This window comes from Arachis hypogaea, chromosome 20, assembly GCF_003086295.3.
Source record: "Arachis hypogaea cultivar Tifrunner chromosome 20, arahy.Tifrunner.gnm2.J5K5, whole genome shotgun sequence".
Taxonomy (NCBI): Eukaryota; Viridiplantae; Streptophyta; class Magnoliopsida; order Fabales; family Fabaceae; genus Arachis; species Arachis hypogaea.
Genome location: NC_092055.1, coordinates 65,621,957 through 65,639,022, shown reverse-complemented (window position 1 = coordinate 65,639,022; position 17,066 = coordinate 65,621,957). Strand labels below are relative to the sequence as shown.

The window sequence follows — 17,066 nt, the reverse complement described above, 5'->3', positions numbered from 1 at the left end:
GGTTAGCAGGATACTATCGGCGATTTATCAAGGGTTTTTCACAAATAGCTTTACCTTTGACTCGCCTTACTAGGAAGGAAGTTCCGTTTGAGTGGACAGAGAAGTGTGAAGAAAGCTTTGAAACTTTAAAGGAAAAGTTGACGACGGCACCAGTTTTGGTGTTACCAGACCTACAGGAACCTTTTGAGGTGTATTGTGATGCTTCTTCTAAGGGACTTGGATGTGTATTGATGCAGCATAGGAATGTGGTAGCTTATGCTTCGAGACAACTAAGACCTCACGAAAGGAACTATCCGACACATGATTTGGAATTAGCAGCAGTGGTCTTTGCACTTAAGATTTGGAGGCACTATTTGTACGGAGCCCAATTTGAAGTCTTCTCTGATCATAAGAGTTTGAAGTATATCTTTGGTCAGAAAAACCTTAATATGAGGCAGAGGTGATGGATGGAATTCTTAAAAGATTATGATTTTAAGTTGAGCTATCATCCTGGGAAGGCAAATGTAGTCGCAGATGCTTTGAGTCGGAAGAGTTTGGGCATATCCTGGATGATGATCAAGGAAGAAGAAATGATCTCAGCCTTTGAAAACTTAAAATTAGGAATGAGAGAGACATCAAGAGGAGTTGTTATGGCGCGACTACAATTAACATCTGACTTTAGGATAGCTATTCAGCAAGCTCAAGCCCAGAATTCAGGAATGCTGACATTGTTAACACGGATGAAGGCAGATCAGCCGGAAGAGGTACGCCAAGATAAAAGAGGGAATATGGAGATATAGGAATAGAATTTGTGTACCTGCTCAGGAGGACTTGAGAAAGAACATTCTGACCGAAGCTCATGAAAGCAGATTTTCTATCCATCCCGGAATGACTAAAATGTACCAAGATCTGAAGAAGATGTTCTGGTGGCCGGGAATGAAGAAAGATATAGCAACGTATGTTTCAAAGTGTCTCACTTGCCAGAAGATTAAGGTGGAACATCAAAAACCACCTGGAACCCTGCAACCATTGGAGATACCGCAATGGAAATGGGAAGAGATTACGATGGATTTTGTTACTGGGTTACCAAGAACCTCTGCCGGGCATGATGCAATTTGGGTAATTGTAGATCGATTGACAAAATCAGCGCATTTTCTACCAATTCAAATTGGTCACAGCTTGCAGAAACTCGCCCGGTTATACATTCAGGAGATAATACGATTGCATGGAATACCTTTATCAATTGTGTCAGACAGAGATCCAAGGTTTACTTATAGATTTTGGGGATCTCTACAGAAAGCTTTTGGGACGAAGTTGCACTTAAGTACAGCATATCACCAACAGACTGATGGACAGATAGAACGAACAATTCGTACCTTGGAAGATATGTTGAGATCTTGCGTAATGGACCAACAGGGTAACTGGGACAAATACTTGCCATTGATTGAGTTTGCTTATAACAACAATTATCAACAGAGTATCGGAATGGCACCATATGAGGCCCTCTACGGAAGAAAGTCTCAATCACCATTATGCTGGTATGACAAGGAGGAAGGCAGGATTTTGGGGCCAGACTTGGTACAAGAAACTACCGAACGGATTAAGCACATTCGAGAGAAGATTCAAACTGCCCAAAGTCGACAAAAGAGCTATGCAGATATTAGGCGTTGGCCCTTAGAATTTAACGAAGGTGACCATATTTTCTTAAGAGTGACACCTACGACTGGAATAGGTAGAGCTCTTAGGACTAAGAAATTGAATCCACGATACTTAGGTCCTTTTCAAATTCTTAAAAGAGTCGGTCCAGTAGCATACCAAGTAGCTCTCCCTCCTTATTTGTCAAACCTTCATGCTGTTTTTCATGTTTCACAACTCAAAAAGTATAATCTTGACGAAAGCCACGTTTTACAACCAGAGACAGTACAGCTGCGAGCCGACTTGACATATCAAACCTACCAGTCAGGATTGTGGAACGAAGTGACAAATAGCTTAGAGACAAGACAGTATCATTGGTTAAGGTAGCATGGGGACAAACTGGAACTAAAGAGTACATATGGGAGCTGGAAGATAAGATGAGAACAGACTACCCGTTTCTCTTTTCAGGTAATTGAAATTTTGAGGACAAAATTTTCTTTTAGGAGGGTAGAATGTAATGGCCTAGACCCGAAGAAACGGCGCCTTTTCGGGATCAAACGGAATTTTTATAGAGTTTTTAGGAATTTCTATGCATATAAGCACCTCTACTGCACAGGTGCTGCGTCATCAAGCTGCTGAGTCAGCAGCTTGATTGCACAGGACACCTCTCCTAATCTAAGTAGGTACGTCGCGAAGAGTTGCGTTTTTGAGCCACTTCGGCCTCGAATTTCAAAATTCTGATTTTCGTGGTTAGTCTCTATGTGACGAGCCGGTCACGAATTTCGAGAAAAAAATTATATTAATATAATATTCATATATTATTATTTTATTCAAAATATTATATTATTATCTTCTCTACTGTGATTAATGTTGATCCATGTTTAGTAATATAATAACTGAGCTTGAAATCTACCGGTAACGGATAATACCGGCATTCTTAGATGAACTTAGCACTGCTAATGCTTCATCATATATCTTTCATTCTTATGATTATCCAGTTACTAGTGTCATTTACACTAAGTAACTTAATGTTTATCCATTAGTAGTGTAATTACTTAAGTTCTAATACATCTAGCTTTAGTAATTATCCTTTTCTGAGATATTTTGACAAGTAACTTTTGGATAATCATCATCCAAAAGCCACGGCCTCCCTAGGACAGCTTGGCTATCATTTTTGTTTTTGGAAAAGCTTAGAACACCATGAAAGAAAACCATGAAGCTTCCATGAACACCTAAGCTACTTTCTCCGTTCTTTCTCAAACCGAAACCCCTATCAAAAAGCTAATCTTACCAAAATGTTCACCTCTTCCTCCTCTTCATTTCTATGTCACTTTTCATGGAATAAATCAAGGTATGAAGGCTGCTCCTCCTCTTTGAAGATTCGGCCATGGTGGTTCCTTAAGTTAATGATGTTTTCTTCATGTTTTCTCTTAGGATCTCTTATTCAATCACCAAAAGCTCCAAGAAAACGTGATTTCTAGTTACCTTAAGGTGAGGAAAACCTTCTTTTCATCATCATGAAGCTTCAGCCTTCATGGTTCATAAGATTCTAAAGTTGTTTTTGATGTTAAAATAGGTGTAAAAATGCTTCTAGAAGCTTGTTTTTAGTTCAATCTCGGACAACAGCAAAGGAGTTAAGGTTTGGTAAATTAATCAATGATTGGCTGTGTTCTTGAAGTGTTAAACTAGACCATCTTGCTTGAGATTTGATTTTGGGTGTTTGTGTGATGGTTTGATCATGGAAACTTGTTGTTTAATGCTTGAAAATCATGTTTATGATGGTTTGAAGTGGCTGTTGGTGCTGCTGGAAAATGTGACATTCCAGCCATGAAAATCATGATTTTTGATGCTTATTTGATGTGTTTTTGATGGCTGAAAAGTTTCTCTTTGGTTTGATAAAAATTGGGTTCAACTCGGTTTCCGAAAAGATTGAAAAACTAGCTGAAAATCAAGCAGAAATCTGATGAACTTTTGGAAAAAAAAATGTTTTTGGTTTTTGGAAGAACATGAAAACGTGTATTCAAGGAATTTTGGGGTCAAAATGCAATTATTAAAAAGTTTGGGGTTGAAAATTAATTAATCAAAAGTTGAGGGGCTAAAGTGCAAATATTAAAAGTTATAGGGGTCAAAGTGCAATTTCCAAGAAGTCTAGCGGTCAAAATGCAATTTTTGAAAGTTAAATAAAATATTAATATTTTAATAATAAAATATTAATATATTATTTTATTAATAATATTATTTTAATAGTAATATTATTTTATTAATAATAATAAAATATTGATAAAAAGACAGTTTTCCCTGAAAGCCTCAGGAAGGCAGATTTGAGTCCAGAATTCTCTAATTTCCTTTACTAAACACCTAAGAAAAGGTATAAGAGAAGATATAGAGGTATATGAGGTAAAGAAACAAGATTTTGAAACCTGTGTTTAAGTTAAAGAGAAAAGGAGTTAAAAGTGATATAGCTGTGTACCTGACCTTACAGAGTTAACAGAGAATTATAAAATGAGCTTTCTGTGATGTTCTAATGCTTGATTTATGATGATTGCTAAGTGATGGAGAGTATGGTTATATGTGAATTATGAGCCTTCAGGCAATGCTTGTGAATGTTGTGCGGGGACGCCCGTATTGTGATGTTGCTTCCCAGACAGGCTGCGGTAGAGTAGTACCAGCCTTGCAAGCTGAATGCTTGGTAGAGGCCTGACTCGCATACCTGCGATATATTGAGATTTGAGCAAATACCAGCCCTGCAAGTCGAGAGTACTTGGTAGAGGGTATGCGGTACTTAATCTGGGATTAAATTCTGGGAAGGCCTTATCTGACCTGGAGGGTCGGATTGCGTCGGGTGCGGGTCGAAACTGACAAATGAGCTCATTACCTGCAGTAGGGACAGACATGCATCATACTTGTTTGTGCATTATTTATTGCTTATCTTCTTGTGTTCTTGTTCTATTCCTTGTTTGTTTGAGCATAACTGTGTGATTGCATATTAATGTGTGAATGTGCATTTATTTCCTATTTTCTCTCTTGTTCATGTGTTAGTTTATGTTGCTGTTATGTACATAATACTCTACATTTATTTATACTTCTATGACCACGGACATTATAAATGAACTTAACTATAAACCCCGACCTTACTAAGAACTCCCCAGTTCTTACCCCTTACACCTCTACAGATGGACACGGGAGTCCTATTCTACGAGATTGATCCACCGTACATCCACGAGGACCCGGTGCGTGGCGAGTATTACATCTACTGTGCGGTACCTCGTATCTGTAATTATGTAGTTCGTGGTAGACCTTTCCAGTACCCTATTAGGACAGCATACTTTAATCTTGATGCACCCTATGACTTTCCTTTATCTTGGTTACACCCCGGCGGACCTGGGATACCTCATCCTGAGGAGCAGATGCCACCTCCACCTGACTATCCTCCTCCACCTGAACCTCCTCTACCTGATGAGCCTATACCTGCCCAGCATATCTATGAGGCACCTCCTGCACCTTTTGTCCTTGATGAGTGGGGTGTTCCTGTGTTACCACCCGAGCTTGATCCTTTACCTGAGCCGATCGAGCCTCCTATCTTTGATGAGCAGCAGGGACATGAGTATGATCAGATCATGGAGGCGCCACCTCCTTCTCCAGACTGTATTTTGTTTGGTAGCTATCCTTTTATGGTTCCTGTGGCCAGCAGTGGTTCCTTTGCTATCACTCCAGCAGAAGAAGAGGACAAGGAAGAAGAAGATCCAGAGGAAGATCCTAACTTCATAGTTATCTCCTCTGACAGCGATGACGATGAGCCAGGCGAGGCGCCAGCAGGCGAGCATCACCATTCGCCCGGTGATTTTCTGTGAGGTACTCTGGACCAGGATTGAGGAGACTTTTTGAGACGCCTAGTCTAACTTCAGTACATTAGAGTGTCTCCCTCACTTTTGTTAGCATGGTTAGAGGGAATAGGCATATCATAGAGTTAGGCTAGCTTGGGTGCCAGCTTAGGGGCTTTTGGTCAGGCCAGGCCCTGGGGCGTCTTATGTACATATATGTATATACTTTATGAGTCACTGACTTAGGGGTGCTGTACTATAGCTCTATGCTTATATAACTGAGCCACTTCTGTAACATGATGTATATTATAGTGTGTTGTTCCATATTCTGTTATCTTTTATCTTATGTATGTGAACGTTTAATTATCCCTTGATATATGGAAGGTATGCGACTTTAAATTATTCTTGTTAAAAAAAAATTTACTTGTAAAATTCGCGGGGTTTTAACAACGTACAGGCTTATATTTATTAATTAATAATACAAAAAGGAAAAAAATAAGTTGGTAACATTCGATTTCTAGTATGATCTAGACATGCTAGAAGTTGGGTCGTTACACCAACCCTGCAGTCTGTTTATGTCCGGCAAAAGCAAGTCCCCATCACAGAAGAGGCCATTCAGCAAGCTCTGAGTCTCCCCCTATTCCAGAAGGAATGGACGCCTTCCAAGAGGTTATCGCATTACCTGGCAGCCGTTGGATCTATGGATACCACCGTACCCGCCCTAAGGGAATCTTGGCTTCAGCACTTACCTTGGAGGCTCGCGTCCGGGCACAGATCATGTCCCATTACGTCTTTTCGAGCATTCATGAGTCCTCCTTCACTGCGGACATGGCCGTTCTACTATGGTGCATCCTTACAGACCAACCTCTGAATCTCTCAAGACATATCCGGAATGCTATGGGACACGTACAAATTGCGGGCAACTTACTTTTCCCCGCCTTGGTCTCAGATTTTGTCTCAGCAGCCGGAGTCTCCTACAGTGCTGGGGACACCAAAGCCATGCTTCCATGGGATGATCAGTATGTCCCTAACGGGAAATACCTCAGACTTCCAGCAGCCACTACAAGTCTTCCTACTGTTCCAGTTGAAGATAATCCTTCTTCAACACCACAAGCACCCACAACTGATAAATTGCTCCAGCAGATAATCGAAAGGTTGGATCGGCAAGAACACAAAGCTAAGTTGAGAGAGCGCCGTAACGAGCGCCAATTCAAACACATCAAGGAGCTACTCAATGGATACTTCAGGGACTTGGATACCCCGAACTCCACCTCTTTTACCAGCACAGGGAGCCATGACGGTCCCGATTGTGGAGATACTGCTACCAGCCCACCCCTGTTCGTGACAGACGGCACCGAGGACGGTGCAAAGCCTTAAATGTGGGGAGGTCGGTCAGTACCTGACTTCCGGAGGTAATTTCTTTTCCCTAGCACTAATAATTAGGATACTTTAGTTAGATTTTCTTTTTTTTTATAAAATAGAATAAATTGCATAGGTTAGAATAGTTGCATGCATGTTCTACTTGATTGAAAAGACAATAAGTTTCTTTTAAGACTCTATCTTTGGAACAAAATTTCATTAATTTTTCAAAATTTTTATGATAAATTTGCTTGAGTTGTATCTGGAACATGATATTTGAGCTAAAGAACACACAACCTGTGAGGATTTGAGCCTTTATGCATGGTTACATTATTTAACCATAATTATTTCATTCTTGTGTGTTCACTTCTCTATGATTGTAATCTATATTTTGTTTTATCTTATATGTCCAATATTTATTATATTTACATGCTTGCACATGATTGAGGCTATTATTTGTTTAAACTCACTTATCCAAATTAAGCCTACCCTTTTCAATTACCTTTGTTAACCACTTTGAGCCTTTAAATCCCATTTGTTCTATATTTTACCACATTACTAACCTTAAGCTGAAAAATAATTGTATATCCAAAATTGAATCTTTGGTTAACTTAAGATAGAATTGTGTGTGCTAGTTAAGTATGGGAAATTGTGGGAACAAAAGTTGTTAAGGGAATGTGTCATGAGAATTTAATGGGAATTTGGATACCTACTCAAGTGAAACTATAAGAATTAAAAATCTATGTGCATTGATAAGCTATATTTATTTTAATTCCAAAATATATATATATATATATATATATATATATATATAAATTTTATTTATATAAATAAATAAGGGGACAAAATTACCCCAATGTTAAATTCAGAATTCAAAGATCAATGCACATATGATAGAACCAATTATAAAGTTGATACATGAGTATGGATAGAAAAAGGGAATTCTGGGTGGCTAGGTATGAATTTTAAGATTACATTAGAAATATATAGGTTGGGTTGAAGCTTGGGTTAATTAAAGATTCAATTTATTAGCTCACTTGACCAAATGTATACCCCCACCTGTACCTTAGCCCCATTTCAACCTTGAAAAGACCTCATGATGTTTGCATTGGTATATTAACTGTTGTTAATTGGTTAGGAGAAAAACAAAAGTTAGAAAGCATGATTAGAGAAGGATAGAATGATTACCCTATACACTAGAGATTAGAGCGTACATACATTATCAGTGAGGGTTCAATGCTTGAATTTTCATGTTCCCTGCTTTCATGAGCTATCTTCTTGCACCTTTATCTGTTTTATTGTATAATGATAGAATTAGTGTAATTTGACTTGTAATTGTTTTGAAGAGCTTATTTACTTTTGATCAAGTGGGCAAGAATCATATAGTTGCATTTATTTATATATAGGCTTGCATTGCATTTCATGAGTTTCTACATGTTCATGCTTATTTCCTTATCTCCTTCAATTAAGCATGAGGACATGCTAATGTTTAAGTGTGGGGAGGTTGATAAATCACTATTTTATGGTTCATATTGTGTTTAATTGTGTGGTCTTATCATGATCCTTACCCACTTATTCATTAAATTAGCATGAAATTATAATCCTTTCCTGAATTTATAACATGTTTGAAAACTGCTTCCTAGAGACTTTAATTATGTATTTTTAATTCTCCTTTATTCCATTCGATGCCGTGATCTGTGTGTTGAGTGTTTCAGACTTTATAGGGCATAAATGAGCTGGAGATTGGAAAGGAAGCTAGCAAAAATGGAAGGAACACAAGAATTTGAGGAGATAACCAGCGAGAAGTGACACGGTCGCATGGCTCGCGCGACCGCGTGAAGGAGAGCGAATCGCAGTGACGCGGCCGTGCGGATTGGAAAAGCTCAGGCGACGCGGTAGTGTGGACGACGCGAACGCGTGGCAAGGAAAAGCGCGAATGACGCGTCCACATGGATGACGCGATCGCGTGACATGTGCGATCTGCATAATCTGCAGACTTCGCTGGGGGCAATTTTGGACCTTATTTCGACCCAGTTTTCGGCCCGGAACAGCAGACTAGAGCCAGAGAATATGCAGAAACAAACAACAACATTTATTCTAGACAGTTTACAGTTTTAGATCTAGTTTTTCTCCTCCTCTAGGTTTTAGAATTTTAATTTTGGGAATTGATCTTAGCATTGGAACATTGAGAAGAGTTATTTTTCCTCATCAAGACCTCGTCATTCTAGTTCGTTCTCTTAACTTGGTTTTATTCTTCCATGTTCTTTGCTTTGTTCAATTCTGTCATTTGAATACTTTCATGATTATTTGATACAAGGATTATTTCTTCTATTTTAATTTATTTCTCCATTCTAATAATCATGTCTTCTTTTAATTCCCTTTCATGTGTTATGGATTTATTATTTGCAATGAGTGAGTAGTTCCCTCACTTGATGGGGAGTTGATTGAAAGGAACTCTTGAGTTGGAAGGATTGAAAGAAAAATTATAATTGGGTTAACTGTTGAATTGTTATCTAATCACTAACACCAATCCCTTTGAACTAAGTGGGTTGCAACTCGTGAATAGATCTAGCATTCCAACTTGTTTGACTTTCCCTTACCTAGTAAAGGATAACTAAACAGAACAACCATTAATTACAAATTAACCTTGAGATCATTTCATCAATAATAGAGATTCCAACTAATCAACTCCCAGTCAAGGCTTTTATTCATATTATTTAAATTTCCCCTTTTTAATTTTCCCTTTACTTAACTCAACTTCTTGGAACATCTGATTAATAAAATAGCACACTTTTCTACAACTCGTTGGGAGACGACCTGGGACTTAAACTCCCAGTAATTTTAAATTTAAACTCTCTGTGACATATTTCTAAATTGATAGGCAGATTTTCAGTGAGTTAAGAACTATACTTGCAACGTAACTATTTTAATAATTTTTAATTCATCAACTTCTGCCCCTCATCAGAGGGATCAAATCAACTAGCAAATTCCAATTATCAACCAACAAAGGAGTTTGATAACTCAAGTGTCTCCAATTAATCAATTCAAGCTAAGAATGTAAAAAGCTAAATTAAAATCATAAATATGAAATACCTCAAATTGCATTAAATAAGAAAATCAATTCTAACATGGAGTTCTTAAACCAAATTGTCAACATAAAGTAATCAACAAGAAAAATAAATAAACTAGAAAGCTAGAACAAATAAAAGTAGAAGAGAGATCAAATTAAAGGAACATTGAACCTGGAATTGAGAAGGAATGAACCTAAACTAAGAGAAATCCTAAATCCTAAAACCTAGAGAGAGAAGAGAGCCTCTCTCTCTAGAAACTACATCTAAAATCTAAATAGTGAATCATGAATGAATGTCTGGATTCCCTCATTCTCCAGCCTCTATTCTGTGTTCCCGGGCTTGGAATTGGGCCTCGAAGGAGCCCAGAAATCGCCCCCAGCGCTTTCTGCAAATTTTTGCACGTGGCGTCTGTCACGCGTACGCGTTGCTCGTGTTCTGCGCTAGGCATGCATCCGCGTCGTCCATGCGTGTGCGTTACTGTCAGTTTCTAAAAACTTCATTTTCTCGCGTTCCTTCCACTTTTGCATACTTTGTCTTCATCCTCTAAGCGATTCCTACCCTATAAAGCCTGAAAACACTGAACATACGGACCACGGCATCGAATGGTATAAAGAAGGATTAAAATACACAAATTAAAGGCTTAGAAAGCAAGTTTTCAACCATGAAACAAAACTAGGAAGGAATTGTAAAACCATGCAAATTGTATGAATAAGTGATCAAAGACTTGATAAAAACCACTCAAATGAGCATAAGATAAATCATAATATAGTGGTTTATTAGGCACGCCAGTGTAATTTTCCAGAGAGCAATGTTGAAGGCCACTAAAGGGGCGTGGCACGCCATGCTGGGCATAGCACGCCTAGCCCATCACATACTGTGAGCATGCCACTTGAACCATGGGGCGTGGCACGCCAGTTCATCCATCCAGAGGGGATCATCACTTGGGCGTGCCATTTGGTGTCGAATGCGTGGCACGCCAACTTCAAATTGTCACTTTGGCATGCCACTTGAAGAGCCAGGCGTTGCACGCCAAGCTGAAAAGAATCATACTAAAGGGGCGTCCCACTTGAGAATCATGGCGTGACACGCAGGTACAAGATTCCAGAGAGAAATATTAAAGACCCAAAAGGCTGGGCGTGCCACTTGGTATCGAAGGCGTGGCACGCCAGTTTCCAATCATCACTTTGGCGTGCCACTTAAAGAGCCAGGCGTGGCACGCCAAGCTAGAAAGAGCCACATTGAAGTGGGCGTGGCACGCTAGTACAAGTTTACAGAGAAGAGGTTGAAAGCCAAAAGGGCTGGGCGTGCCACTTGATGTCGAAGGTGTGGCACGCCAGTACTCAATTCTCACTTGGGCGTGCCATTTGAAGACCCGGGCGTAGCACACCAACACTCAAGGAGACCAAAGCAAAGCTGGGCGTGCCACTTGGTGTCGAAGGCGTGGCACGCCAAGCTCTCATCCTCACTTAGGCGTGCCACTTGAGCATCCAGGCGTGGCACGCCAATGATAAAACGGCCAAAGCAAAGGCTGGGCATGCGACTTGGTGTCGAAGGCATGGCACGCCAGCTACTGGATCAAAGAAGAATGCTGGGCATGGCACGCCAGACCCTGGGTATGCCACGCTAGTTCAATTGGCCAGAGAGGAAGATCAAGCAACCACAATGGGCGTGGCACACCAGACCCTGGGCATGCCACGCTAGTTTAATTGGCCAGAGAAGAAGATCAAGCAACCACAATGGGCGTGGCACGCTAGACCCTGGACATGCCACGCTAGTTCAACTTTTCATAGAAGAAAAGAAGAAGGAAAAAGCCTGGGCGTGCCACTTGGGTTTGAAGGCGTGGCACGCCAGGCCAATACCAACACTGAAGAAGACCCTGGGCGTGCGACTTGGGCTCGAAGGCGTAGCACGCCAGGGACAGCAACACACGGGGCGTAACAGTTGAAGAGCTTAGTGTGGCACGCCAAGCCAAATTGGAGGCTAGGCGTGATACACCACTGAAGCGCCAGTCACACGCCAGCTGGAAGGTCACGTTTATTGAGTTTCCTTTCCCTCCAAATTGTAATTTTCTTTTCTCTTTTGTATTTTCTTTATTCTAGTGTTAGGAGTAGTATAAATAACCCCTGAAAGTACTGAGAAATGGGTTAAGCAGTTAGGAAGCCAAGTTGTGGAGGGAGTCTTTTAGATTTACTTTTCACTTTATCATCTCTTCCATCTTTGGTACTTTTCTTTGAGCTATGAGTAGCTAAATTCCCTCTCATTGAGAGAGGGAGCCCTGTTGTACTTGATGGATTAATAATAGTTAATTTCTTCTTCTCTTCATCTTCTATTTGATTTGTTAGAAGGAATTTTGTTCTTCATGTTTAGTGTTCAATAATCTTGGAAAAGAGGTTGAATGCAAAATGGGTTTCATGGGAACCTTGGAAAAGGAAACGTGAAACCATGCTAGAAATCCCTTCTCACACTTGAGTAGGATCTGGGTTTTGGTGTTTGGATATGGTGACATATAATCCCCCCTCTACTTGGACCTATGATGATGTGTGGTATAATCAGGGACCAAGCATATCTCTCTTCATGAGCAATTAGACCAAGAAATTGGCTATTGATTAAGATCTGAGAGATTGAGTCACCAAGGGATTGGGGCTCACTCAATCATGATTGCCAAGAGGTCAATAAGTTGCATGATTGAAGAGGATATGAGATGGATTTAATCCAAAGAGACAACATCTTCTGATCACAATGAATCCCCCTTATTCTTATCTTCCACATTCTTTATAGCTTTCTTTACATTCTGCAAATCCCCATTCCCATTTACTTTTGAGTCATTTATGTTTATGCACTTTACATTATTGTCATTTCCTTTTCTGCACTTTACTACTTTTCTTTACTTTCAAGTCATTTATGTTTATGCCCATTTCCAATTCTGCAAACACAATCTATTTTGCTTAGCTTAACTAATTCACCAATTGATTAAAATTGCTCAAATCTACTAATCTCTGTGGATACGATCCTACTCCACTATGGGTTATTACTTGCCGATAATTTTTGGTGCGCTTGCCAAAAAAACGGATTCATCATTTTTATATGTGGAGTGAAATCTGGTCATCAAGTTTTATGGCGCCGTTGCCGGGGATTGGTTTGAATTTGACAATGATTAAATTGATTGGAGAGCTAGATTAAGAATTTTAATTACCTTGTTATTTCTTTTCCAGTTTTTTTTTTATTTTATTCTCCTTTTGTTTTATATTATTTTGATTTTACTTTGGATTTTAGTCATTCATTGTTCATATTTCCATTTTTCTAACTGTTTGATTAATTTCATCAACCAAGCTAACCACTAATCTTAACAAGAGTGATTCCTTCACTTGCCCTCTGCTTGCTGTTTGTTAAATGTATGACAGGTAGAAGGGGAGAAACTTCATCCTCCTTCGATAGTGAACCTGAGAGGACCTTCTTTTGATTAAGGAGGAAAGCAAGAGGCAAAGGTATAGTTGGAAAGGAAGTAGTGGAGGAAGATCTGAAAGCTACTATGGAAAAAGAAGTGCAAAACCACATTGGAGTAGATGCTGACCATTATATTGGGCAAGAGATGAGAGTCTTAGGCTCCTACATCAATCCAAATCCAGGAAACTGTGGTAGCAACATTCTCAAACCAATAATCCATGCTAACAACTTTGAGTTGATGCCTCAACTCATCACACTTATCCAAAATAATTGTTCATATAGAGGGGGAGCCTAGGAGGACCCAAACCAACATCTCACTACATTCTTGAGGATTTATGACATTGTAAAGTCCAATGGTGTACACCTTGACACTTACAAGCTACTTTTGTTCCCTTTCTCACTCAAAGATAAGGCAGCAAAGTGGCTAGAAGCATTTTCTAAGGAGAGCCTAACAACTTGGGATGAGGTTGTAAACAAATTTCTAGCTAGATTCTACCCTCCACAGAGAGTTAATAGATTGAGAGCTAAGGTGCAGACCTTTAAACAGCAAGATGGTGAAACACTTTATGAGGCCTGGGAGAGGTTCAAAGATTTGACAAGAAAGTGCCCTCCGGACATATTCAACGAATGGGTTCAACTTCACATTTTCTATGAAGGGTTATCATATGAAGCAAAGAAAGATGTGGACCATTCTTCAGGGGGTTCACTCAATAAGAGGAAAATTATTGAAGAAGCCATAGATGTTATAGAGACTGTAGCTGAAAATGAGTACTTCTATGCTTCAGAAAGGACCCAAAAGAGAGGAGTGCTGGAGCTAAATTCCATGGATGCCTTGTTAGCACAAAACAAGATGATTGCAGCATAGTTAGTAGTCTTAACAAAGAGGATGGAGACTAGCCAAGTCTCAACTGTCCAAGCTCAAGCACCACCACAGGAAGAAGATGTCCCAGAAGTTGAAAGTGAATGGGAGCAGGCGAATTATGTGAACAACTCTTCTAGACCACCATATGACCCAAATACCAAGACATATAACTCAGGTTGGAAGAACCATCCAAACTTTGGGTGGGAAAACCAACAAAGCCACCACCAAGACCATAACAAACTATACCAATCCAACCAACATAACAACCATAACCCCAACCATCAATCAAACAACAACAGACCCTACCACAATTCACAAAATGCATCATATCACTTCACCCAACAAACACACAACAACCCGCACCAAGAAACATCAACCTCAACCATGAAACCATGTGAAATCAAGAGCAATTTTGAAAGAGTGGAGACTGCAATAGCGCAGATGTCATCACAACTGATAGGAGCTATTTCTAATGTTTTGGAAAGACAAATACAAACTGAAAGGAAGATGGATGCCAACCAAGAAGAGTGTAGATCAAACATAAGGAATCAAGGTGCAGCAATTTCAAAATTGGAGGCACAATTGGCAAGCTTATCTAAGCAAATTCCAATGCCCACACATACATTTTCCAGTGATACCATGGCTAACCCAAGAGGAAAATGCAAAGCAATCACACTTAGAAGTAGAAAGGTTATAGAAGAAGCATTCCCAAATCAGAGCAATTAAGAAAAAGAAGCTGCAAAGGAGCCTGAAAGTAAGAAAGAAGAAGAAACTCCTACACTATCTTCATCAAAGCCAGCCCTAAAGCCTTATATGTCACAAGCACCCTATCCACAAAGGCTAAGAAAAGATGGAAAAGACAGCCATTTCTCAAGGTTTCTAGAAATCTTTAAGAAGCTCCAGATTAACATACCCTTTGCTGAGGTATTAAAGCAAATGCCCCTCTATGCCAAATTTTTAAAGGAGCTCATGACAAGGAAGAGGAACTGGGGAGAGAAAGAAACCATAATACTAACCGAGAAATGCAGTGCTATCATACAAAAGAAGCTTCCTCAGAAGATGAAATACCCTGGGAGTTTCCAAATTCCATGCATCATAGGTGATATCACCAATGAAAAAGCATTGTGTGACCTGGGGGCTAGCATCAATCTCATGTCCTTGAACATGATCAGAAGAATGAAGATTGAGGAAGCCAAACCAACAAGGATGGCACTCCAATTGGCTGACAGAACATTCAAATTTCCCCATGGGGTAGTGGAGGATTTGTTGGTGAAAGTGGGAGATTGCATGATGGTATATACCATAGAAAAGATAGTTCAAGGAGTTTTGGAAGAAGAACAATGTGAAGAGATTATGGAGCTGGAACAACAAGCATCAGGTGAAGAAATGCCATAAGAAACCATGAAGAAGTCAATCATGCTGAACCACAAGGACAACAAGGAAGTAGAGGCACCAAAACTAAAGCTAAAGACCCTACCTCCAAGCTTGATCATTAAGAAGAGGAGTAAGAAGATTAATTCAAGCCTGAGTGAGGAGTAAGAAGAGGAGCTTCTCCAAGTGCTGAGACAACATAAAGATACTATAGGATGGACACTTACAGACTTGAAGGAAATTAGTCCTTCAATGTGCATGCACAAAATCCTACTTGAAGAAGGAGCCAAGCCCTCAAGACAGTAACAAAGAAGGCTAAACCCAACCATGAATGAAGTAGTCCAAAAAGAGGTGTTGAAATTGTGGCAAGCTGGGGTGATTTACCCTATCTCAGACAGCCCTTGGGTAAGCCCAGTGCAAGTAGTCCCAAAGAAAGGAGGGATCACTATTGTATCAAACGAGAAGAATGAGCTAATACCTACAAGAACAATGACTGGCTGGTGCATGTGCATCGATTATAGGAAGCTTAATGAGGCCACCAGGAAGGATCACTTTCCCCTACCTTTCATGGACCAGATGCTGGAAAGACTTGCGGGACATGAGTATTATTGCTTCTTGGACGGTTACTCTGGTTACAACCAAATAGTTGTAGACCCTAAGAACCAAGAAAAGACCTCATTTACCTGTCCCTATGGTGTTTTTGCTTATAGGAGAATGCCCTTTGGATTGTGCAACGCACCTGCAACATTCCAAAGGTGCATGCTCTCCATATTTTCAGACATGATTGAAAGATTCATTAAGGTGTTTATGGATGACTTTTCTGTATTTGGTGATTCATATTCTAACTATTTGTGCCACTTAGCCTTTGTGCTAAAGAGATGCCAAGAAACCAACCTTTTTTTGAACTGGGAAAAATGCCACTTTATGGTTACAAAGGGGGTGGTTCTTGGCCACAAGATCTAAAAAAGAGGCATAGAGGTGGACGAGGCTAAGGTGGAGGTGATTGAAAAGTTACCTCCACCTTGCAATGTCAAAGTAGTTAGAAGTTTTCTAGGACATGCTGGCTTCTATAAGAGGTTTATTAGAGACTTCTCCAAGGTTGCCAAACCTTTGAGCAACCTGCTTGTCTCTAATATACCTTTTGTTTTTATTAGAGAATGCATGCTAGCCTTTGAAGAGCTCAAGAACAAGCTCTCCTCTGCACCTATCATAGCACCACCCAGCTGGGATCTACCCTTTGAGTTGATGTGTGATGCATCTGACTTTGCCATTGGTGCTGTTTTAGGACAGAGGAGGGACAAATTGGTGCATGTTATTTACTATGCCAGCAAGGTCCTTAATGAGAATCAAAAAAACTATACCACTACAGAGAAAGAATTACTTGCCATTGTCTTTGCTTTTGATAAATTTATATCATATCTTATTGGCTCCAAAGTAAGATCATGCAGCACTCAAATACTTGCTTACCAAACAAGAGTCCAAGCCCAGACTGATAAGGTGGATCTTACTTCTCCAAGAGTTTGA

General features: G+C 39.8%; 1 non-coding gene across 1 annotated transcript; it reads right to left on the bottom strand.

The window, feature by feature from the left end:
• Window positions 1-13,823: 13,823 nt before the first annotated feature.
• Window positions 13,824-13,929, bottom strand: LOC112787832 (small nucleolar RNA R71). The gene has a single exon (XR_003195222.1). It is a non-coding gene; the product is annotated as a small nucleolar RNA R71 (small nucleolar RNA).
• Between the last annotated feature and the right edge of the window lie 3,137 nt (window positions 13,930-17,066).